Genomic DNA, 23997 nt, shown 5'->3' with positions numbered 1-23997 from the left:
TTCCGCTTAACAGTCAAACCAGAACCCACGTCCATTCCCACGCTGGCAAGAGTGACAGGACGGCCGTGGCACCTGCGAGTAACTATCTAGTTGCAAGTAACCACACCAGCCCCTGCGCAATTTGAAAAAGCAACTGTTTCCCTTAAAAGACACCTCGTTGTCAGTCCTTCGGGCACATCAGAAAAATTAGGAAATAAAAAAGTGCCTGCATTTAATAAACATAAAATTTTCCTACAGTTGTCATTCAAAATGGAAGCTATAAAAGGTGAGGTGAGCGCTTTAAATCAAGCATTCATAGCAAATTTGATTATGTGACACAGTTACCTTAGCCCAACATTCGCTTACTTCATTCCCTGCTACCCCAGTACACCTGACAGCAACGGGAAATAAGTGTATTTTCTTCCCATAAATACGCGAACAGTTTAAAACTTACTAAGTTGCATATGGCATTTGTTCATTCATTCAACAATTATTTGGCACCTACTGATGCAAGGCACTGTTCTACAGAAAATGAGAACTGAAAAGTCCCACCTCTTACAGGGAGGGAACGATTTAAAAAATAAGAAACATGAAATATTTAGAACATATTAGATGGGGGAAGGCAGGGGGCAGGGAGCGCCAGGCCATCAGGGAGAGGAGGAAGGCTATCTCCAGTGAACTGATGAGGAAAGGACTCGTTGATAAAATGTGAACAGATTCCTGAAGGCAGCCGGGGATGTGGCCCTGTGACTCACACTGGGGGAGAGTACTCCAGATGAGGCTCCGGACCAGCGAGTACAAATTCCTCGGCTGGGGGTGAGGGGTGTGTGCTCAAGATGCTGGCAGTGGGGAAGAGCCACGGGGCCCAGGCAGCTAGAGAGGAGTGAGGGTGTGCGAATCCGAAAGGCCCTGGGGCCACCGGATCGTGGAGCTATTCACACTGACCGAAAACGAAGGATTCGTTTTTCGTGAAGAATTCTACACAAACCACTTCCTCGGCAAAATGTGGGAAAGAAAGAACCACAAATAGTGTTGTACTTCATAGGACTTCAGGCACTTAGCCCATAAAAGCTAAGAGATTTTAAAAAACTGGTTTATCGGGGTGCCTGGGTGGCTTAGTCGGTTGAGCGTCGGACTTCGGCTGAGGTCATGATCTCGCAGTTTGTGAGTTCGAGCCCCACGTCGGGCTCTGTGCTGACAGCTCAGAGCCTGGAGCCTGCTTCTGATTCTGTGTCTCCCTCTCTCTCTGCCTCTCCCCCGCTCATGCTCTGTCTCTCTCTGTCTCAAAAATAAAGATAAACATTAAAAAAAATTTTTTTTTAATAAATAAAAAAAAACTGGTTTATCAATCTCTGGTGTATGATTCGGTAGTGCACAGACTGAAGGAAATTTTGGCCTCACCGACCCAGGTTACACCAGCTGCCATTATTCCAGGGGAAGAGCTCAGAACTGCTGCTTCTTTAAACACGAGTAGTCTAATAGTATAAATCAATATATCCCAGGAATAATCCTAACAGGTACAGGAACGTGAGAAATACTCCGGAAAATCAACAAGCCAGAAAGATGCACATACTGATTGACCGTGCTAATTGTCGCTGTTGCTCCTGGCTTCTGTAATCAGCAAACACGGATCTTAGCAGGCATCCCAACCTCAGCCCTATCAAAATTCTGACACTGCCAGAAACCAGAAGAGCTGCCCCACGATATACAGTAAGAGCCATTCCAGATTCAACGCATCTTCACACGACTCAAGATAGAGACAAGATTGCAGGGAGAGGATGACCTACACCTCGAAAGAATAAAACTGCCGAAGGGTTGCTAAGAGCCTGGGTTTCAGGGCCACCGAAGGGTCTCCACAAAGGCTGGAACGGGGTGGACTCACGTTAACACCTGCCACGCGAGATGGCCCCAGGAGCTCGGGTTTGTGAATCAAGAGGGCTGTCGCTCGTTTCCACTGGAATCCCATCCTGGGCACATTCCCACCGACAGGACTGGGTTTCCACAAGTGTGTAAAGGGAACACAACTACCTCCTTAGAAGGGTTTTAAGAATTAAAGGAGATAATTTAAAACCAGCAAATAGACATACGTTTTTTTCCACAAATTAATTTCTCCCTTCATTTCTAAAAAAGTAAATTTACCGGGGTATCTGGGGGGCTCAGCCGGATAAGCATCTGACTCTCGATTCCGGCTTAGGTCTATGATCCCACGGTTTGTGGGTCAAGCCGCGCATCAGGTTCTGTGCCATCAGCAGAGAGCCTGCTTGGGAGTGTCCCCCTCCCCCCGCCCCTCCTTTACACTCTCTCAAAAAATAAATAAACCAAAAAAAAAAAAAAAAAAAAAGAAAGCATGTTTACCATCTTCCCTGCACACACGCACACAACATGAACACAGCTACCAGCAATTTCCAAGGTGGTTAAAGCATACTGCAATTACTGCAGAAATGCCTAAGTTTTTCTTTAAAATTTTTTTTTTAATATTAGTCAACGGTATATACAGATCTGAAATATTTTTAAATGATCTGTGTTTTAGATGTTCATCATCCAATAAACACACATTGAATGCCTGTTATTCTCAGCCACCACTATGCTAGGTACTGGGCATAAATCAGGCTGGTAGAAAGCAAAATCGAGGAATGAAGTAAAGTAAGGAGCATGGCAAAGGGAAGACACACAGTCCCACCGCCTGGGAGGATCGCAGAAGGAGTCAGTGTAGACGTGATGACTCAGCTGGATCCTGCAGCAGAGCTGGAAGGTGGCCCGCCACCGGAGCGGGAACACATTCTAGGCGAGGCGAAGAGCGGGGTGGTGGCCACAGCTGGCTCCGGCTGCACTATTTTCTTTCTCGGCCCCTTGTTTATTTCACAACGTTTCACCGCAGGGATGGCAGTCCCCTCGTCACCTGTATCCCTGGTGCCCAGCACGGCCTGCTATGCTGCAGGCACTCAGATTATTTGTTGAACGAATCGATAAATGCAAAAGAGAGATGACAGAGCACATGGCTATTTATACCATCGTCACAAGGGACACAAAAGCGTTATATGTCTTCCTCTAACCTCTAGGGAAACAAGAGAAGTAATGCTTGAGGCCAAGGAAGAAGTAAATGACAGAACTCTATGAGGTACGGATGCTAACACAGAGTGATAAATACTCACAAAGTGAAATCAAATGAGGTATGAAATGAGAACAAAGAAAAGGAAAGTAGGTAACTTCATGCTGTGCAGGGCTTACAAGATTGAAGCTTTGGTGACAACTGGTTTCTCTATGGAAAAATGATGTCCAAACCGGTAATAAACATCTAGGTCACGTGGTTTTATCTTCAGGCAAACAGAGGCGGGAGGACAAGAGGCTGGAGGCTGTCACTGGGTATTTTTTCAGATTACCCCAAACAAGATTTCCATGAGCAAAACGCTTACAGATCTGCTACACAACACCCCTCCCTTCAGTTTCCTAAGAACAAAAACTTTCTCTTCAGCTCGAACCTGGGGGAAATGAAACGCACAACGTGCCAGCTCTTTATGCATATGCAATACCAGCTAGTTCTCACAGCCACCTGAAGGAAAGCTTTTATCTTCAGTTCACAAATGAGGAAACCCAGTATTTCCAAGGTGCATTTTATAGTGAAAACAATCCAAGTTATCGATTTGGAGAATTGTCACCAATGGAGAATTATTCCAGGAGAGGGGAATAGTGGAGGACAGAGGAGAAAGGAACCAAAGCCAGGAGATGTAGTCCAAGCCATCAGGCCCATTTCACAGAAAATGACTCTACAGTTAAAACAGTTAAAATTGAAAATCATACTTGTGTATGACCTTTATTTGTTCTTTTAGTGGAAGTGCATATAGGGAGTCCTTATTATTCACATGATCACTATGAGACCCTGAAGGGACGGAGTTGTATGACTAAGGAGGTCATAACACTGTAAAATATTTTCTACGAATCAGTTACTTACTTACTGAATGAATTCAATCATTCATGCTCACACCAATTTATCAATCTCTCCCTGACTGTGCAATGTTGAGGAAGACAGTACATACACAATGCAAATCACCCACAAAGTAAAGCTGAAAATCTTGTAAAAAAAACTAGTCAGATTTCAAAAAGTTGGTTACAAATGATGTTAGCAAAAATGAAAATTCACACACAAAGTCCTTAACAAATGAGGCAGACATTATTGTGATGTCACAATACATGAAGAAAAAAAATCAATGATGATAAAGTGTTTCAAAAAAAAGGAATCTGAGTATTAAAGACTAAAAAAGATCCTTGGAATACTGATAGGCTCTCAAATATTTCTGTAAAACTGGCCATCTTTACCTTTATAGTGATTGTGACACTCACACGTGAAATACTATCATACGACGTTTGGAAAAAATGTGCCAGTAATGTCATTTTTTGAAATTTGAAGTATCATCTCAGAGTGTAATTTAAACAGAAATTTTGTTTGTGATATGACAAAATAAACTTACTTTCTTAGTATCTCATTTTCACTCTTCAGGGGTTCTTCTGGCTCCCAGGTACTTTGCATTAGGAAATTTTTGTCCCTATGTTTAGGCGGCTTTTTAAAAAGGACAACCTTTCTAGTTTTAATTACCCTTAGATAATATGAAGCAGCAGAAAATAGAAATAACTACACACCAAACTTTAAGATGAATGAAACTGAGAGTGTAAGCACCGTTTTAAGCCCATTAAAAGCTTCTCCCACATGAAAGTTTCAGGTGAATGGTGAGGGCCAATGCAGCTGGGTGAAGTGTGACCTCAGCTTCAGAAAATTCAGGTGCAGCCTTTATTTGCTGAAGAAAAGGGAAGGAAAGAAAAAAGGAGTAAAGAAAATAAATCCATCCCCAGCTCACAAAAGCTCTCGAAATATACTGAAATGCGTTCAGTAGAGACATTTCCATTTAACTCTTGAGCTGATATGCAAAGGAAAGCTATGGCAGAAGCAAGATATTTTTTTTATTAAAAAAATGTTTTTAAGTTTATTTATTTTTGACAGAGGCAGGGTGTGAGTATGAGCTGGGGAGGGGCAGAGAGAGAGAGAGGGAGGCACAAAATCCGAAGCAGGCTCCAGGCTCCGAGCCGTCAGCACAGAGCCTGCCGCAAAGGCTCGAACTCATGAACCGTGAGATCATGACCTGGGCCAAAGTCAGACGCTTAACCGACTGAGCCACCCAGGTGCCCCAGATGCAAGATATTTCTAAGCACTTTACTGAAGAGCAACAGGTAACGTGAACACACTCATGTTGATTAGGTTATTCTAAGACTTTTTTCCCCACTCACTTTCTTAGACTTCAGCATTTATATACTTTATCCTGTATCACTTTTGTCCTTCAAAACCCAAGGTAGAAATCATTAGAATGCTCTCAGTAAATGCAAATGTAATGACCAGCCCTTCTCCAAGGAAGGGGGAAAAAAAACCAAAACACCAATCTGTAGAAAAATTAACACTTAAAATTTGGGACATAAATTTAAAAAATCAATCCATTTATCTTAGCAGCATGATCTAACATCAAGATATGTTTTTAAGATGGTGTAACCTTTATGTGTGTGATGAGTATCTGTTTTGCTTCTTGTTCTGCTCAGTGCAGAGTTGGAGTGTCCCTCTTCTCCTCCCAGACACCCTCTATCCTGGGGGAAACATTTCATAGGGTTTCAGCAGGACCCAACCCAACCCCCACCCACAGCTTTGTGCACAGGAGCCAGCCTGGGAGGACTAATCCCCGACTACAGGAATGGTCACAAACGGTCACCAGGTCTAACCAGGCCCGGCTGCAATTCTTCTGGACTTTCCTCCCAAGCCATTTCAGAAAACTTGCTCTCTGTACTAGGACTGCGCAACTAGAAAGATGCGTCTGGAGCTTTCTGAGGGCTGTCTTCTTCATCAAATTGTAGCTACTCTATATAGAATAAAGTCCAGGGGAGCGCCTGTATGGTTCAGTCAGTTAAGCGTCCGACTTCAGCTCAGGTCATGATCTCTCAGTTTGAGAGTCTGAACCCCGCGTCAGGCTCTGTGCTGACAGCTCAGAGCCTTGAGCCTGGTTCTGACTCTGTGTCTCCCTCTCTCTGCCCCTCCACCTCTCTCTCAAAAATAAATCAACATTAAAAAAAAAATTAGAATGAAGTCCAGGAAAAGCATCAGCAGAGCTAAGACTCGAGACAAAAGCTAGGAAGCAACAGGTCTGATGATAGGTCCGTATTTGGGATCTATTCACCTGAAGCCAGCCCCTGTATCCACCAACCAGATGAGTCATAAAATGCCCTGTGTGGCTTACAACGTTCCGGGAATCTATAAAAACAACGAAACCCTCACTACAATTTCTTTGGGCCGTAGTCCTTGAACAAGAAAATAATAGGACTGGATTAGCTACAGCAGGTATTCTCTAGGATTTCCCCCTCGCTGTGTAATTCTGTCAGTGGGAATTTCTGTCAACTAAATGTCCAAGTGCTTGATTTTAAGCAGGAAAGGTGCAAGTATACACGAAAAAGGTGCACAGTATTTTTGGAAACACCTGCACTAATGCTTATTCATTTTTTATTTGAAATGTCTCCCATTAGGTCAAATTCTCTGGTTTTCAGCTCTTCATAGACAAAGTTGAAGAATTATTTAAAAAAATAAATAAAACCTTTGTGGCAGCACCTTTGATTCTGTTACAACAAATCAGGTTGCTCTTCTCTAATTCATAACTGAATCTCACCAGTGGTTACAATTAAAGATTTAAGACTTCACGCACAGGACAGCACAAACCATTTGTAGAAATGTACTCTTACTGAAATTTCATTTTATTAAATATTTTCTGATTAACAAAGTTCTGACCTCTAGTTAGATCTCAAATTTGCAGCGCCTTACAAACGGTAAACAATGATACAATCAAACATGGAAAATGTATGTCGTGTTCCACCAAAATAACTATAAAACCGTGTGGTATAAAATGAAAGTATATCCTAATTTGAAACACGTAGTCTTTTCATAACTCTTCTGGGTCTGTAAAGATACCATAAATAAAAGCGCTCTAAAATTGGTCTTCTAAATCAAGTTCTTTTATTCACAAGTGTATCCAGAGTTCTTAGAGCAGTGTATGGGGCACACCAGAAGCACTAAGTATTGACTGGGTGACAAAAGGCGGCGGGCAGGACTGGCAGGAAGAGAAGAGGTTGAGGAGTGAGGAGGCACGGAGGGATGAGGGAGGCAGGAAAAGAGCCAAAAAAGACTGAGGAGGAGAGACCTGAAAGGAGGGAAAGGGGGGGAGAAGGGCAAGGAGAATCCAGGGAAGAGCCTGAGGAGGGGGCAGCCCCCCCAAAAACAGGGGGTGGGTACCTGGGAAGAGGACTCCGGGGGTTGCCACAGGAGCCTGAGGGGAGGGGTGGAGAGGTCGGGAAGGAGAAAGGAAGTGGAGAAGGAGAAGGGCAGGTGAAGAAGAAAGGAAAACAGGGAAGCCAGAAGGGAAACGAGGAAAGAAGACAAAGAATGACGGGAGAAAAGAAGGAAGGGAGAAAAGATGCTCCTACCTGAGCATCTGTCATAACTGAAGGCCACTTGGCATGTATGTACTATGCAAAATCTTAACGTTCTTACTCAACTCCCATGAAAGTATTCAGTCGATTAATAAATTCACTACAATTCATATTATATACATTTATCTGGATACATGATCAATAAATTAATAAAAACAGAAGCTATTACATCACATTTTTATTACACGGTTTTTACAAGCTTCATCTTTTAAATTGAGAAGCATGAGACAGTGTCTCTAAATTTCAAACAACTTCCTTACTGAGCACCAACAAATAAACTCAACGGCGATGGGACACATCTTCCCCAACCGGTGCAATACTAAATTTTCCAGGCCCTTTAGCAGCAAGTGACGATGAGATTACCATTTCCTGGGATGATGACATTACAGCTCTTAGTTCTTCCTTTTCTGGTTATTTCCCTTTGCCAAGTGTGCATGTTTGCTAGAACTCCTACCTTCCTTCACGTCATCTTTGTCTCTGGATGCCACTTTACTAGAAGTATCCTTTACATTTGTTGATTTTTTCCTACTTTCCTTGGCTTTAGCACTTTTGTCTAGGCCCACATTCTCCTTCTCTCTGGGCTTTTTACCCTTAGGAGACTCTTTCCTGGATATATCTGCATCGGTAATTTTCTTAGCCTTCCGGTCATCCTCCTTTTCTTTCTTCCCCTTTTTTCTCTCTTCGCTCTTACTCTCCTTCCTTGACTCGGGTTTCTCTTTTTCCTTCTTGGGCTCTTCCTTAGTGAGTTCTTTAACTTTCAGGTTTTCCAATCAAAGGAAAGAAAGTTTATTGAACGCATCTCTTAATTCACAAAACAGTAACTTAGTGCAAACGTATGCTCTTTATCTCTCCACACACATGAAGTGTTCATTCAGAAAGTGCTTTAATCCTCTAGTTTTCAATCGGCTAAAAACAGATGCAAACCTCTACAAAGTATCCACTATCAAAAAAATGCCAGAAACTTGCCATCCTATTTTTCCAGTGGGAAGTTATGACTTAAGATAAGACTAACATGCAAGATTATTACAATTGAGTCCATCCATAAAGGCAGTACTTTGCACAAAGGGTTAGCAACTCCCATTTCACAACTGTAATGACATAATTAAAGGAACACGGCAGCATTACAAAAAAAAGTCCGTAATGTGCAAGTATTCGTACGAAGAGAATTTTAAAACTTTTAGTTCTAACAAAAAGTGATACCCTTAAAATATTTGTGCTTACGAGCCTTGAAAATATAATGCACAAACGGAAAAAGTAAATGGCATTTAATTTTCTTAGCTAAGAAAAAAAAAACCCATATTCATGAGTATGAAATTTTAAGTTCATCACTTACAGTGCTTAAAATGACAAGTAGAATTTTTCGCCTGCTTATATTCAACATTATGAGATCAGTATTCCTTTAAATATGTTTTCTTGTTAATCTATGTAAAGCTGCTCAAGCCAACATGTTGTCCATCCATGCTCATAGGCGAGAGAGCAAATAAATGGGACATACAGGTAACTCCAAATTTCATCTAAAACCAACCCGTTTTCACCCTGTTTTACATGAAGTGTAACAGAGCTGCTAGCAAAAGCTTTGAATTTTAGCTTTTCACTCTATCATTAGGAAATCTTAAGAGAAGCAAGGTGCTTACTGTATTATACAGCATTTAAACAGAAACAAAGAAAATGAAAGATTTCCTTTAATAAGATGTGGAGATGTTTTTGCCCATCAAAATTCACATAGCACAAAATGTTACTCAATTCTTCCTAAAATCTTGTCAAAACCTTCTAAAAATACAGAATAACATTCATAAAGAATCAACTGTCCAAATCCTCACCTACTTCAACGCTGTTTGTAGAGTAACAGACATAATGTCACTGCACGAACACACGTGCACTGCTCTCAGATCTGGTTCTGCAGTTTTTACAGCATTAAATCCTTACTGCTGGATTTGCCTCTTCAGTTTGAGAAGTACAAACTATACTTTATTGGGTACTTATTTCCTAATTACTGACATAAGAATAAAATGGTAATAATTTTTCTCTTCCTGGGAATTATTCAGGTGGAATACGAAGTGAAACACGTTTCAAATTCCCTAATCTTAAAATTAAAATACAAACCGCAAAACCCTGCAAGTCACATAGTCAAAGTCTCACCTGTTAATGTTTTACCAAAAAACAAAAAAAAAACAAACTAAAAACACTAGAAGCCAAGCACTTGAACATGAAAGAATATTGCAAGTTTGTAAAGGAAACCATGCACTGCTCCCATGCCCCTGTCCTTAAAGGACATATATGTCCTATAATTATATTTACTTTTATGTTTATATTTATATTTACATTTATTATTTATATTCATATATATTTATATGTGAACAAGAGAAACCACAGGGATATAAATAAAATCAGGCTGTAATAATCAGCTGTTAGCCTACATATAATGGTTGGCAAGTCTAGTAATTTTTAAAGAATTAAAATATGAAAAGACAACAAATTCTATAGCAATGAAATACAGACCTCCAGATTATAAATCTATGTTTTCATTTCATTGAAAACTAGAAGTTTGCTCACACTCTCTCTGATTATGCTCTAAGACGCAATGTCATCAGAGCTTTTGAAGAAATGAAATCCATCAGTGGAGAATTCACCTTTTTTCCCAAAAGTCATTAAAAAATTCAAACTAACAAAGGTTTTAGATTACATGATAGCAAGTACAGAAGTAAGTTTCTATGTAAGAGAACAATGTGATATCGTCATGTTTTTAATATCAAGTCTGTTACAAAAGTCTTGATAAAGTAATGAAGGAAATTACTTAAAATTATAGGCTTGAGGCAAAAAAATTCTTTAATGATGCCTTAATAAAACTACTTATGACCAAAGGTGCAATGCAAACCAAAAAGCATTAGTAGCCGCAGTAACATATCTAGAAAATGTCATGCATCTTCAAGCATTAAACTTGATTCACTCAAGGCTAATTTGAAAAACAGAAAATACCTTTAGCCTTAGTTTTTCTCTTGGCTACCCCACCAGGTCCTTCTGTTGGTATTTACAAGATGAAAATAGGTTATAAACAGAAAATATTAAGGGAATTAAAAACTAAGTATCTTTAAAAACTAAGCAAATATAGTCAAAATCAATGCCTCTATTAAACAAATTAAGTTAAACTTACCATTCAAAAAACATACTCCTTCAACATATATGTGTGTACATATATATATATATATATATATATATACACACATATATATATATATATACATTTCATACATAAAACCTTACTTTCACTATAGCAAAAATGCATTATAATCAGCCTGTAATTCAGTCAACTTCATGACTTATCTTGGACATGAAAGGATTTGGGGCTTCAGAAATACTTAATTTCCTCTGGAAATGGCATTTCCCTCTCTGGTGTGGCTGCACAGCCAGGGCCTTGTGCTTAGCATGACACACGAACAGACCAGGGAACTTTACTCTCCTACTCAATCATCACTGCCATCCAAAAAAAGGGACAGCATATTTTGACAGGACTCTAATCATTGCTTTTTTTCCTCCAAAGTTTCAAACTTCCTTTATAAGAAATTACACAAGCAAGAATTACACTGTCATACTGGTATATCCTTCTACTCTTCATTTTAAAATTTGCAATGCCTTTCTATTTCTTATCTTGGCAAATAAAAGCTGTGATAATAGGTTTACCCTCTAACAAACATCAATACTACATACCTCTCAGTACACTGTCATTCTAACCAGCCTGTATTCGGCATCCTGGGCAACTGATGTTCTCAGTTCTATCCCCCCATCACATAAATGCTATTTTATACTCATGTATCAGCAAACTTTCCAAGGTGGCATTCCAAGTTGCCAACACACTTCCTAGGCTTAGAGTGGGAGGTGTGGTGATTACCGGTAACCGCCGGTGGGGGCGGCACCATGCAAGAACCGTCACTCAGCAGTGAAGGGCTACGGTTGTATAAGAAAAGCCCCCAAGCAGAACCTACTCTCTGTTTCTCAAAACCCTAATCACACCCCCATTTTCAGTATGAGATGTTTTCACTCCTATTCTGTTATACTGTTCAAATCACCCTCCATGCCTAAATTCCTTTCCTCTTTCTCTACCCATCACCATTTGCTTCCATCAACTGAAATAGTCCATTTGAGAATGGCAATTTATTTTTGGTTGAAATATTATTATCAACAGATGATAGCTATACTTGTGGTGAGCACAGCATAACATGCAGATTTGTCAAAACACTATGTTGTACATGTGATATCAATGTAATATTGTGTGTCAACTATGCTTCAGTTAAAAGAAAAAAAAATATCATCATCATTATTCTGGGGGGAAAAGTATTAGTGTATGCCTTACTATTGACTACACATAAAAAGAAATGTAAATTAACTGTTCCATATGGCTATCTATATCTGTCCAATTACTTACACACATACAGAACCATAACTAATGTATGTGTGTGTGTGTGTGTGTGTGTGTGAGAGAGAGAGAGAGAGAGAGAGAGAGAGAGAGAGAGAGAGAGAGAGAAAGAGAGGGAGAGGGAGAGGGAGACGGAGAGGGAGACGGAGACGGAGACGGAGGGAGGGAGGAGGCGGGGAGGCAATCATTTTTCACAGATAAAAGTTGACTCTTTCCTAAACTCTATTAAAAACAGCACACGACCCTGTAATACTGAATGCCATCTTGGACCACTCCCCACTAAAGTTTATTTCAGAATGAAATAACAAACTTATACGTGTAATACCAACTTTTTTTTTTTTTTTAATTTTTTTTTTTCAACGTTTATTTATTTTTGGGACAGAGAGAGACAGAGCATGAACGGGGGAGGGGCAGAGAGAGAGGGAGACACAGAATCGGAAACAGGCTCCAGGCTCTGAGCCATCAGCCCAGAGCCCGACGCGGGGCTCGAACTCACGGACCGCGAGATCGTGACCTGGCTGAAGTCGGACGCTTAACCGACTGCGCCACCCAGGCGCCCCAGTAATACCAACTTTTAAATGAGCATCATCCAATGTGCAAAAGAAATGAACATAAAACATCAAAATGCATGTTTAATGCTGTTCATGTCCCTCTCCTGACTCCTGCCTGTTCTCTCAATGCATGCCCAGATTTTCCTGTTAAAAAGCTGAGAGGGTTAAGAGGCAGGCTCCCCAACTGCCCAACCCCACTGTTAATGATACAGTCGAAAGAGCTATATGGATAAAAAAACTAGAGTTAATGTCTGACATTAATAAAATATTAGATTAGCATTAGATTAGTGAAACAGGAAAAAGTAATGGGTGCTTTATTTAAAACTTTTCCAGTTTGGACACAAATCCTTAAAGTGATATATACAATGCGCAATGCACTATACAAAATGCCAAAGCATCAACTCCAGCTACCTTCTCTGAACTTAAAGTATAGTCGATAATTTTTCAATTATTTTTGACATGATAACGACTGAGCTAAGAATTTAAACCACAATTATCATATTCAGTCTCAGAAAGCAAGGGCTTAGGCATGAGAGAAAAAGCACAGCACCAAGAAAACGTGATGCTGACAGAGGAGCCCTTACGAAAAGAAGAAATGAGAGAAGAGTCAAGAAAATGCAGGGTTCGTCAAGTCGAATGTGCAGTTTTAGGAAGGAAGGTATAAACAAAGGCTTACGATGAGGACATAACTTAATTATATTAGTTATTAAATGTTCCATAAGGTTCTTCAGATTACAGTTTTACAAGCAGAAGAGGTGATCCCATTATAATGAGAAAACGTAGGTGGAAAAAAGGTGACCAAAAACCCAAGGTGCTTATCCCCCCCACCCCCCCACCCCCCCTGCCGACCACCTTCTTCTCAGAAGAAAAATGATCATATGTGGACTTTCCCAAGGTTCCTAGGGAGCAGAAAGGATCAAGTATTTGTAAGATTTCAGTGTGTTTGAATGTTTGATGGCTAGTCCTCTAGTGTAAGGGAAAGGCATGCCTATAGGAAAGAGAAACGGACCTAGCAAGAGGGGAGAAATTATAATGAGGCCAGAAGATGCAGGGGTTGCTACAGGGAAAGAGTCAATTCTGGGAACCAGAAGACGCAACACCTGCAAAAATGACCAACAACAAGAAACGATGAAGAAAATTGTGAGAATAAAGAAATGCTGTAACATGTAGAGACATGAAGACAATAGAAGGCAAGACAAAGATGACCGTCTTGGTAAAGGGAAAGCAAATTCATCTTTACGGAAGAAAAACAGTGACTCCAGATGATGGAAGAGCATGTGGAAGGTTCTGGATACCTACTAAAAGAGGAACTGTTATGACAGTGAGCACCTCACATAGGCTCAGTTCAGGGAAATTTAGATAGACCTTTTTCCATAAATGACACGAAGCTCAGTGGTGAAGGGGTTAGTGGTGATCCAGGACGAGCATATAGAGTGGGGAAAAAAAAAAACAAAACACCTTTGGAAACATTACAGAAGTGGCTCCAGAGAAAACCACAGGCAAGTACATAAGACTTTGTTTTTAAATAATTCCTAAGTATAGACAGAATTACATTCTTATTTGTAACTGTGGTTGATGTGGACTCCCTTTAGCATCAAAAAATCAACAAGCATGCCCTATTTTTCTCCTTTTCTCTCCTTACTACCACAGCCAATAACCAAGGACAAAAAAAAAAAAAAAAAAAGGAACAATTTTATCAATCAATCAAATTCATGACAATATAACTCCTTTAAAAAAGTTTCCAAGTAGTATAAAGAAAATTCTATCAATTGGAGCCTGAAAAGGAAGCATTCTGGTATTCTGTAACTCATTTGGATGAAAATTGGTTTTGTTGATAGAATACATTCCAAATGAAAGCAGTCATCAAAAAAGCATCAGGATGTGGTTGTAGTCAAAGAAAATGGCAAAGAATAAATAATCACCATGTTCTTTACTTCCTTTTGCCTTTATGGTTACTGTGATGTTTTCTTTTTAATCTTTTTTAACGTTTATTTATTTTTGAGAGAGACAGAGCACAAGTGGGGGAGGGGCAGAGAGAGAAGGAGACACAGAATCTGAAGTAGGCTCCAGGCTCTGAGCTGTCAGCACAGAACCTGATGCAGGGCTCGAACTCAGAGACCGCGAGATCATGCCCTGAGCTGAAGTCAGACACTTAACCGACTGAGCTACCCAGGCGCCCCTAAAAGTCTGACGGTTTTCAAGGTACTTACTGTAAATAGCTCTGTTAACTATTTGAGAATTTTTGAACAGCAAGTTTTAAAAAGCAGGTCTTATGTTCTTTCCTTAGAACATGAGTTGCCTAAAAGTAATTAATGTTATTTTGGCAACTGCCTCAGAGCCACTATCCCACACACATTTTCAAGATGAAATGTTCTGTATCAAATTAACATGCTGAATCATTAAGCCAATGGTTGGTTCCACCACATGCAACAGACATAATTTTAGAAGACTGGCTCCATTACAGAAACCCAAGTAGCTACTACAGGTTTTCGGAGACATGGCCATACACTTGGTAGGCTGGGAATCGCTTTGTACTTGGGTCTCTTCAGCCACTCCCACGGCCCCTGGTGAGACCTGTGAATCACTCTGAGCTTTAGTTTTTCATCTTCCTCCTCCCCATACCAAAACATCACAATTTATTTCAACGCTGACCACAGAGAGAGAGAGAGAAAAAAAAAGGGGGCCCAAATGCCTAAGTTCTCTGAGCTATGCAGAACTGTTGCTCTCTAGAATGGATGCCTACCTAGTTCAGCTAATGCCAGGACACTACACCAATTTCTTTTCTATTTTCAAATAGATGTCGTAACAGTATTATCACAGGCATTTTTGAAAAAAGCAAGCTACAAACCTTCCAATGCTCTGTGGTAAACGGGGAAGGGAAGATCAGAACAGAAGAGAACGGAATGACTAAAAGTTTAGGAAGGGATTATATCCAGAGATGGAAAGTCTGAATGAAGATGCAAACTCAAAACCAAACTTACGAGACATGGGAAAGCTCACCTTAGACCTCAGTTAGCACAGGTTTACTGTATGGAATTCAAAATGGCACTTCTCTTGGGGGAAAAAAAGAGTCCAATAATCTTTTCACTTATTTAAGCTGGCTTCGGAAAAAAGAAAGAAAAAAAAAAAACCTCAGTATTTCGTTATGCAATGAGTAACTCTTGAGGTTATCATTCATCAAGACTAATAACCCCAGTAAATATTTAATAAATGTCATACGTTGGGTTCAGCTTTGAAGAGGGATTCAAATGAAGCCTACGACCTGGTTCCTAACTTTAAGGAGCTCACAATCTAGTTAATATCTATTCCTATGTATTACTTGGTTATGCAACTAACAACAAGTATCAGAGGCACAGAATTTGGCATACAATTCTATCAGTCAACTTGTATAATAAAGTCTGAGTCAGTGAATTTCATGAAAATGCTCCAAATATGCATTGTAATCAAAGAAAATTCCACAGCCCAAATCACAGAGAACTATTTATTTCACAGACCAGGATCTCATTTAGAAAGGATCATGAATATCAATCACCAAAAGGTGCAACTACCAAGTGATCACTCAAATTAAGAATAACTGCCAATGCCTTTAGCTGCTTTTGAGAATTCTCCAAAGCTTTATCAGGGTAGAAAGGAAACATTGTATTCAAACTGTAAGTAAGTACATACACACCAGAATTCAAGCAGAGAAGTTGTGCTTACATGTCTGGATACAGCTCTATGAGGCAGGTGGGTAATTCCTAGAATAAAGAATCGAGTACAAGATGAAAAAGCACCATCACCCAGCATTCCATTATGTCTGGGGCATCTACCTGATTCTCCCAGGCAAGCAGCTGGCAGCTAGGCTTTAGGGATTTAACAAGACCAGCACCCACAAGATAGTTCTCCAACTGCCTTACGCCCCACCACTCATGTCCCAGAGAAAACTGGGACTGAAAGAAGCTACAGTGCAGAAAAGAAATCCCCAGAGTGCCACTGCTTGGTTTTTAAGCCAAACACCAGAGAACCCGACTCCGCAGTTCTAAGGTCACAAGGCTACATCTGAACACAGAGCACATTCCAAGACGTTCCTCTGGTTGTTCGAACTGAGAAAAGCAGAGTAAATACGATACAACTTAAAATTGCATGACTACAAATAAAGGTTCCAATGTACAGAATACAATTTTGCCTTTTTAAGTAAGTTCCTAAGCTTAAAACACATAAAGCTAGGAAAATATTTATACTATGAATTAAAAAATTATACAATAAATCCTTAGAAAAATTAAACTTTATAACAAATACAATACAAAAAATTTAAGTGAAGTAATTTTGATCAGCTTCAAAATACGCTACACTTGTTTTGCAAACAACTTTATTTTTTCTCACCAAAACAAGCCTTAGCCACAAGTTGAAGGAAGTCACAGAAGTCAGGGGTTCACCAGCTCCCTGTTTTACCTTGATCAGAGACTTTTCAAAAGGGGTGACTAGAGAGGGTACTGGAAAAATAGAAAATTATTACCTCACTTATTTTTCACTTACAAAAAAAAAGCATAATTAATTTCTGTACATAAAACGTGCATTAGTATCATTATCACGGCACAAAAAAAAAAAAAAAAAAAAAAAAAAAAAAAAGAGCCTGATGACAAATTAATGATGCCAAACATTTTTAACACACAAATTTAATTAATTTACTTCTCAAACTAATCACACATCTTCTAGAGTTAGTAGTAAATGAACACTGAAACATGACTGCTTTAAAGCATGATTGCTTTAAAAAATACATCTTAGATGTCTGGCTACATGAATTTCATTGAGCATGAGGCATAAGATTATTTTGAATTTAAATCTAATGAACTTTGACATTTCACAGTACTCAAATCCAAAGTGGAAGACACAATCGAAATGGACAAAGACTGCATAAACTTTCAAAAAGAACATTATTAAAATCACACTCGTGTGTTCCAGGATATTAACATTTCAAAATCAGAAAATTTCCACTGTCAGAACCATTAACAAAATCATATTCCCTGAATAATTAGGGAAGGACAGACTAGAGTTTTAATAGCCACGTAAGCTTCAGGAGATCACTGTCCCATGTACAACATGCACATCCACATGCAAAAGTAGCTTTAAAATAATGCTTTTTAAGATTAACAAGTTGCAGTTTTTTTCTGACACATGTGAGTGGTGGGTAAAGGGGAAGCTGATGTGCTTCCTGTGTTCTGATTTCATACTTTTACGTTCAGCTATTGCTGAGCTGCATACTTATAAATACCTAAATAGCCTCCAACTGTGATTTCCAGCTGAGAAACCAAATTTGTCAAGTTCCCCTCTGGAAAAAAAAATGGGTGACTTATCTATCTTACCGAAAGCAATTTGGTTAAATACAAAAAAAAAAAAAAAAAAAAAAAAAAGGAATGAATATTTGAAAAGGAGAAATTACTATAGCTACATAAATGTTCAAAAATAGAAACCTATTCAAATTTTAAGCTCAATGAGTAATCAAAGCTAAGTTTCACAGACAGCTAAGCTAAGCTCAAAGAGATTTAAACACATGAAACACCACTCCCTAAAAGGTAACAGAAACCAGAGGTCCTAATCGCTTTCAAGCAGTAAGGATACACATAAAGTCTCATTTTATGAAATGCATGTCATATACAGTTAATACAATTGCTTTTACTATTACTGAAGCAAATTCATTTTAAATAAACTGATTCAAAAATGTTTTCAAGGTTTTCTAACGGCAAAAAAAATCATTCTCCTGAAAAGAATTACCACTTTAGTAAATTTAATTTATAAATCTAAAAACCATGTTTTACCTAAGCCGAAGTTGATAGTCACTTAATAAGAAAATACAGGGGAAAAAAATGGAAAAAGACTTATTTAGGATGAATAGTTTTAATATGTACAACATTATTTAAGATACATATTCACACTTTCCCTCTTGTGTAGTAATATGCCTACTTAAAAAAAATACAAATTTCTTTCTCTGGATGTAATTTGGAAATAAAATTAAAAATAAATTTTGCTTTTGTACAGAAATATTCAGACATACTGCTATCTGAATACAGTAATTTCACTACCCTAAGGCAAAAACATGGGTTTATTTTCAAATTATTTTAAAAGCACCGTTAATACAGAATTTTACACTGAAATTTGTATTGTCCTATCTGACAAATCAGTTAACCTAAACAAATTACAATAAAGAAAATCAGCTTTTTAAAGAACCATCACTTTACACACCAGTCATATTAAAGAACAGAGAAGCATTTAATGTATGAATCATGCCAGAAACATTTTTATAATCAAGTGAATTATAATCATCTCCATTAATAGTGTGTTAGAAAGACAAGCATCAAGGGTTAATCACAAAACAATTTGCCATTAAGCCTTCTCAATTTAGTTCAGTGAATACATAAGTTGCAACAAAACGATACAGAAACCAATTATACCACCAAGAACAACATCGTCAATGCACTTTGTAGACTACTACAAGAATGAGGGGTGCCACTTTCTTCTCTAGAGGTGGGGGAGCCGAGCAAGGGACTAGCTAGGAGCTGTACTGGGGAGAGAGATCACGTGGTTGCCTTTTACTGTTTGATCACAGCTGCCCCACTGCGCGTTAAGCCCTGGGTGAGCAAAGGAAAGAAAGAAACAGGAGACTGCTTCGGGTTTTCATAAGCCAATGACTTCAGTCCCTGAATCAAAGTTACTGGTTATGTAAATCCAAAATGACACAAGTCTTGCCCTGAACCCCTTCGTTCTGTGACGTACCATCAACACCATCTGCGGTTTCGCTTTCTTCTTCTTCTTCTTCTAGCATTTCAAAAGGAGTCATTATATCATAGAGAAATGAGAGGAAACCATAAAACCAATCTGAACTCTCCTCTGCTAAAATATTAAGGACTTCCTCAAGAGAATCAATATTTTCATTACTGCCATCTTTGGTCAGGCCTACATAAGAATAAAGGAAGAGAGAAAGAGAAAATAAGGAGAGCAGTTAGGTGGAAAAAAGAAGTTGAGGAAGAGTGATCTCAAAAAGGATGTGCATCATGGTCACAGAAGTTTATGGAAAAGGTATTTTGGAAAATAAAGAGGCTGATTAAGATGCACACCTTACAATCAACTCTCAATCATATGTACCACAGGAAAGGTCCAATTCAACCAATCCTCGCCATTCCTACCAGCCCCTAACCAGGTTTGCCTTTCTCTCAGTAGAGAATCTAGAGCCCCCAAACGCAAAATTGCCTCAGCCAAAATCAATTGATTAATGTCAGTGGAAGAACGAATGAAAGTACTATGAGGGTAAAAAGATAGATACTTCTGACCAACCTCCACATTTGCTGAGTTACCAACCAGATATTATCGAGAGTTGATTATACAAGCATTTACATATATCAGTACATATTCATTGGAAGAAAATAAAAAGGTTCATTTCCTCACACTTTTCCCCTTGGACCCAGAGTTAACTTTAGAAACTCTGGAATTACATGACTCCCAAGATTACTGTCGATAGCATCCACGGATAGACATGTACATGTATTCAAATTATATCAGATAATCAACTTGAAGTTTAACACAGTAAGATGTTAGCTGTAATTTACAGTGTTCTGGCTACTGACTCATGGTCCTGTAATTCTGACCAAGGGTAAGAGTCAGTTATTAATCATAATTCACTCTGCTTACCAATATTAAATTTGATCCAGGTCCCAGTCAGTCATTTGCTAAGAGGAATATTCCAAGGTTCTCTTTCCATACGCCTAAGAAATAAGCTTCTACTGCAAAGGCCCTGGCTCCTGTTTTTGTTGTTGTTTTGTTTCGTTTAAGTATTAGTCCCAAAACAGGCCATCGAAATGGAAAGAAAGCAAAGTATATATTTATATCATAGGTTTTTCCTGTGAAGAACTGGCTTTGGGTAAGAAACATCTCTGGACCCAGTAAACATAAAAATCCACCAATAGTGCCAAGCCATATATAACAAAACCCATAAGTGTGAAGAAGAAGAAAAAAAAAAAAAAACACAGGGTAAAGGGCTTTGGCTGTAAAGAATGTGAACATCCACGACTTTAGAGCTTTTCAGATTATAACCACCTCATTGAGTAGGTCAGGCTTGGACAACTCAAACTTTCTCCATGTGGCATAACCGCCAGCAATCAATATTGGCAGCTAAGCCACAACAATAAGACACCTAGTATAAATATTAAAGTATACAGTGTATTTCCCCCACTCTGGTCCACAGAAGAGCTACATCATATCATTCTTTGTGTATGGGGGTAGGAGAAAACAAAATGCAGTATTCTGGTATTTAAACTACTTGTTGGTACAACTAGAATGTTTTCCACTGAACTTAACAGTTGACAAGGGCTATGAACCGAGGAGGTCTGTATTTCCCATTCAAATCTCTGTGGGAGTAACATTGTTTCTTCTTCCTGCCTTAAAATACTATAGCTGTATATTCACAATAATCATGTTTCTTTTTCTCCATTTTCAAGTACTAGTACTTCCAAGTATCAAATATAAATTATAAAACTTTACTACCCTTCAGTATGACAGGCTGAAGTGTTCAACAAATATGCAGAAGTATCTGGACAAAACTATGACTCAAGTATGCAACCTTCCTGTGGTTCTTAAGACAAAAATACTACTTCAAGGAGAAAAAGGGAAATATTCTGGGGATATAATTCCTCAGCCTCTGAGAGCAGGCCTGAACCCAAGGGCGGAGGCGAATGCCTTTGAGTGGACAAGATCCAGTTCACTCATGGATGCATCCGGTCTACAAAAGCTTATCAAGGCTCTAGGAATTGTTGATGGTGTTCCTTTTTGTTCTCCAGCCATGCCTGATGTGGTGCCAGCTAGGTGCTAGTCACGGACAGAAGGACAATCGCGTAATCCTTAGATAGTGTTACTCTACGATGATGCTACTCTAGGCATTTAGTCCTTGGATCATTTTCCTGTTAATTTTACTCAGGAAACAAGTTTTCAAAGAATACAATGTCCAACAGTGTAGTTTTCAATAATCCAAACCATTATCAAAGATACGTTATTTTAAGTAATTTGGCCACAGAAGTAGGAAGTATGTAAACAGGCTGAATATTTTCGAAGTATATCATAAGGGCCATGGCCAGAAACAATGAAGTGAGATTAATGATGGCTGTTCAGAATATCTTGATTTACCCACACATATTTCATTCTCTCTTTATATTCCACAAGAAAAAACAAATCTTAAAATGTGAAATACAAATATGAATGGGTACATTTCCTCAAATTGGTAACATTTAGATACACGCAGATTTAAGAGTGCAGAAAGAAATACTTATGAAAGAAAGGCCAACCCTACGAAAGTTCAGCATATCTCAACTGTTACTATATCTACCAGCCAAGCTCTCCCTTATCTCCAGCTTCCTACCTACGTCTGTCCCTCTGGTTTCCCTGTGCCTTAATCCAAAGCCCATACCTTGAGCAGTCTCTCCAGTGAGAATGTACCCAACAAGTCTGGTTTATTTTGGGATACACACTCACTGAATTTGCTCCCCCCACCCCAATACCTTTCCCTGAACATACAGAACCCATTAATGACTCTGTAACCAAAGAATTCACCAGGCTCTCGTTTTCAAACGACCTGCCAGTAACAGAGGTACAACTAAGCTATGATAACCTCACCAACTAAAAAAGAACTTTAGTTATAAAATTCAATTCCAGTCAAGCTTGTATTTCATGCAGAGAATTCAATCACTACAGAAATAGGGTCCGAGGACATAAGTGAGCCAGACTGCTCACTTCTGGTTTGTTTCAGCTAACTGTGAAGCCACAGGCTGTGATTTAGGACATTTACACGGTAAAATAGTTTATCTTAGCCTTTGTGCATTTAATAGTCAAATGACCAAAATGAACGCTGAGATTCACCAAATTTGGTTCTACCTCCAAATATACAATTTTTATAAAAGGAACAAGTTATAATTTGCCCATACCACATATATGTCTATTCTAAATGGCAATGTTCTAAGTTACAATGAATTAACCTCTTAATGGGTGCTTAAAAACATTACAGGAAATAAACTCTTGCAAACTCAAATACTAAAAATCAAGTTTTTAATGTATTTGCTATAGAAATCAGTGTGTTCTATAGGCGAAATAATATATTTTAATATTTAATAGTTGATATTCCCTGACAAACCACATAGCTGATTTCCAGCCCTCCCCCCAAAAAACCCAACAAAATGTAGCAGATGGAAGTAATATTATCTCTAAAAATGAGGAAACATGGCCCACATGAAGTTATCTTTAAAATGAAAAAGCTTCACTACTCAGAACCCATCGTTTAAAGTAATATAATGGAATAATAAACCATTTATAGGCAAGCAAATTAGCATCATTCCAATATGTTAAATTCTATATATTTCACTTCTTTTACATGTCCTGGATTATAGTCCTCTGAGGATTTACCATATTCATAGAAAAATTTAGATATGTAATAACAAAGTAATAGAAAATTCCATTAAGGTTAAGACAGAGAAAAAACTTCATGGATAGTAAGCTTCCACTGGCAAGCAGCAAACCTAATTCTCACTGAGCAGTAATAAGCAAACATAAACTAAGGTCAAAATTAGGAAGCTAAATTACACTTAATCACAACTACACCTTTTTTTTTTTCATATTTAGAAGTTACTGTTTTATAAGGAAGTTAAGATTGACCATTGGTTATAAATGTGATATCCTCTCATTTTTTTTCATATCCACAAAACAGACACAAAACTGTGTGTCTGAGATGAATTTCTTTGCACTAATACTCTGGCAAACATAGTGTACAATACCATGTCTTATTTGAAATTTTTCTAAATAATTTAGTATATAAAATTTTAATACATGTAACACTACATAGTAAAGCAAAGGAGGCAATGCTGTTTCACAAGCAGAAACACACATCTCATCAGGCCAGATTATATAAAATATTAAAATCAGCACCATCCTTTCTAGGAAGGCAGCATTTTAAAACAAATGAGGGGGGGCGCCTGGGTGGCTCAGTCAGTTAAGCGTCCGACTTCAGCTCAGGTCACGATCTCGCGGTCCGTGAGTTCGAGCCCCCGCCATCGGGCTCTGGGCTGATGGCCCAGAGCCTGGAGCCTGCTTCTGATTCTGTGTCTCCCTCTCTCTGCCCCTCCCCCGTTCATGCTCTGTCTCTCTCTGTCTCAAAAATAAATAAACATTAAAAAAAATTAAAAAAAAAATAAAACAAATGAGGGAATATCACATATTTATATATTACAAGAAATATCTCAATGATAAAAGACAGGTAATTCTAGAGATAGAAAGAGAAAGTTTCAAGATTTCTAAAATAAAGAAACCCAGCCAAAAACTACTGGTCCATATTTTAATGTTACCTTTAAAATATGCATAGGACACTTTAAAATGTTTAGTACCACTATTTTATTTCCAAGTGAATTTATGTAAGCCTTTAGAAACTTACATTTTCAAATGGAAGTGAATTATGTCAACTGATGATAATGAATGGCTATAATTACCATATCTGAAAACAGGCTAGGACGTTATCTATATGCTCAAATATTAAGTTCA

The 23997-nt window shown here is 38.5% G+C and overlaps 1 protein-coding gene and 1 long non-coding RNA gene across 2 annotated transcripts in view; one reads left to right on the top strand and one right to left on the bottom strand.

The window, feature by feature from the left end:
• The window catches only part of ASPH (aspartate beta-hydroxylase), a 224123-nt gene that overhangs the window by 155986 nt on the left and 44140 nt on the right, over positions 1-23997 (bottom strand). The gene's annotated exons all lie outside the window — the stretch shown is intronic.
• On the top strand, positions 7209-23440 carry LOC123586197. The gene is made up of 3 exons (XR_006706669.1): positions 7209-7287; positions 16173-16180; positions 23427-23440. It is a non-coding gene; the product is annotated as an uncharacterized LOC123586197 (long non-coding RNA).

The sequence above is a fragment of the Leopardus geoffroyi genome, chromosome C3 (assembly GCF_018350155.1).
Source record: "Leopardus geoffroyi isolate Oge1 chromosome C3, O.geoffroyi_Oge1_pat1.0, whole genome shotgun sequence".
In the NCBI taxonomy this organism is placed as follows: Eukaryota; Metazoa; Chordata; class Mammalia; order Carnivora; family Felidae; genus Leopardus; species Leopardus geoffroyi.
Note: the sequence above shows the minus strand (reverse complement) of the source record. Positions and strands in the feature narration are given on the sequence as shown.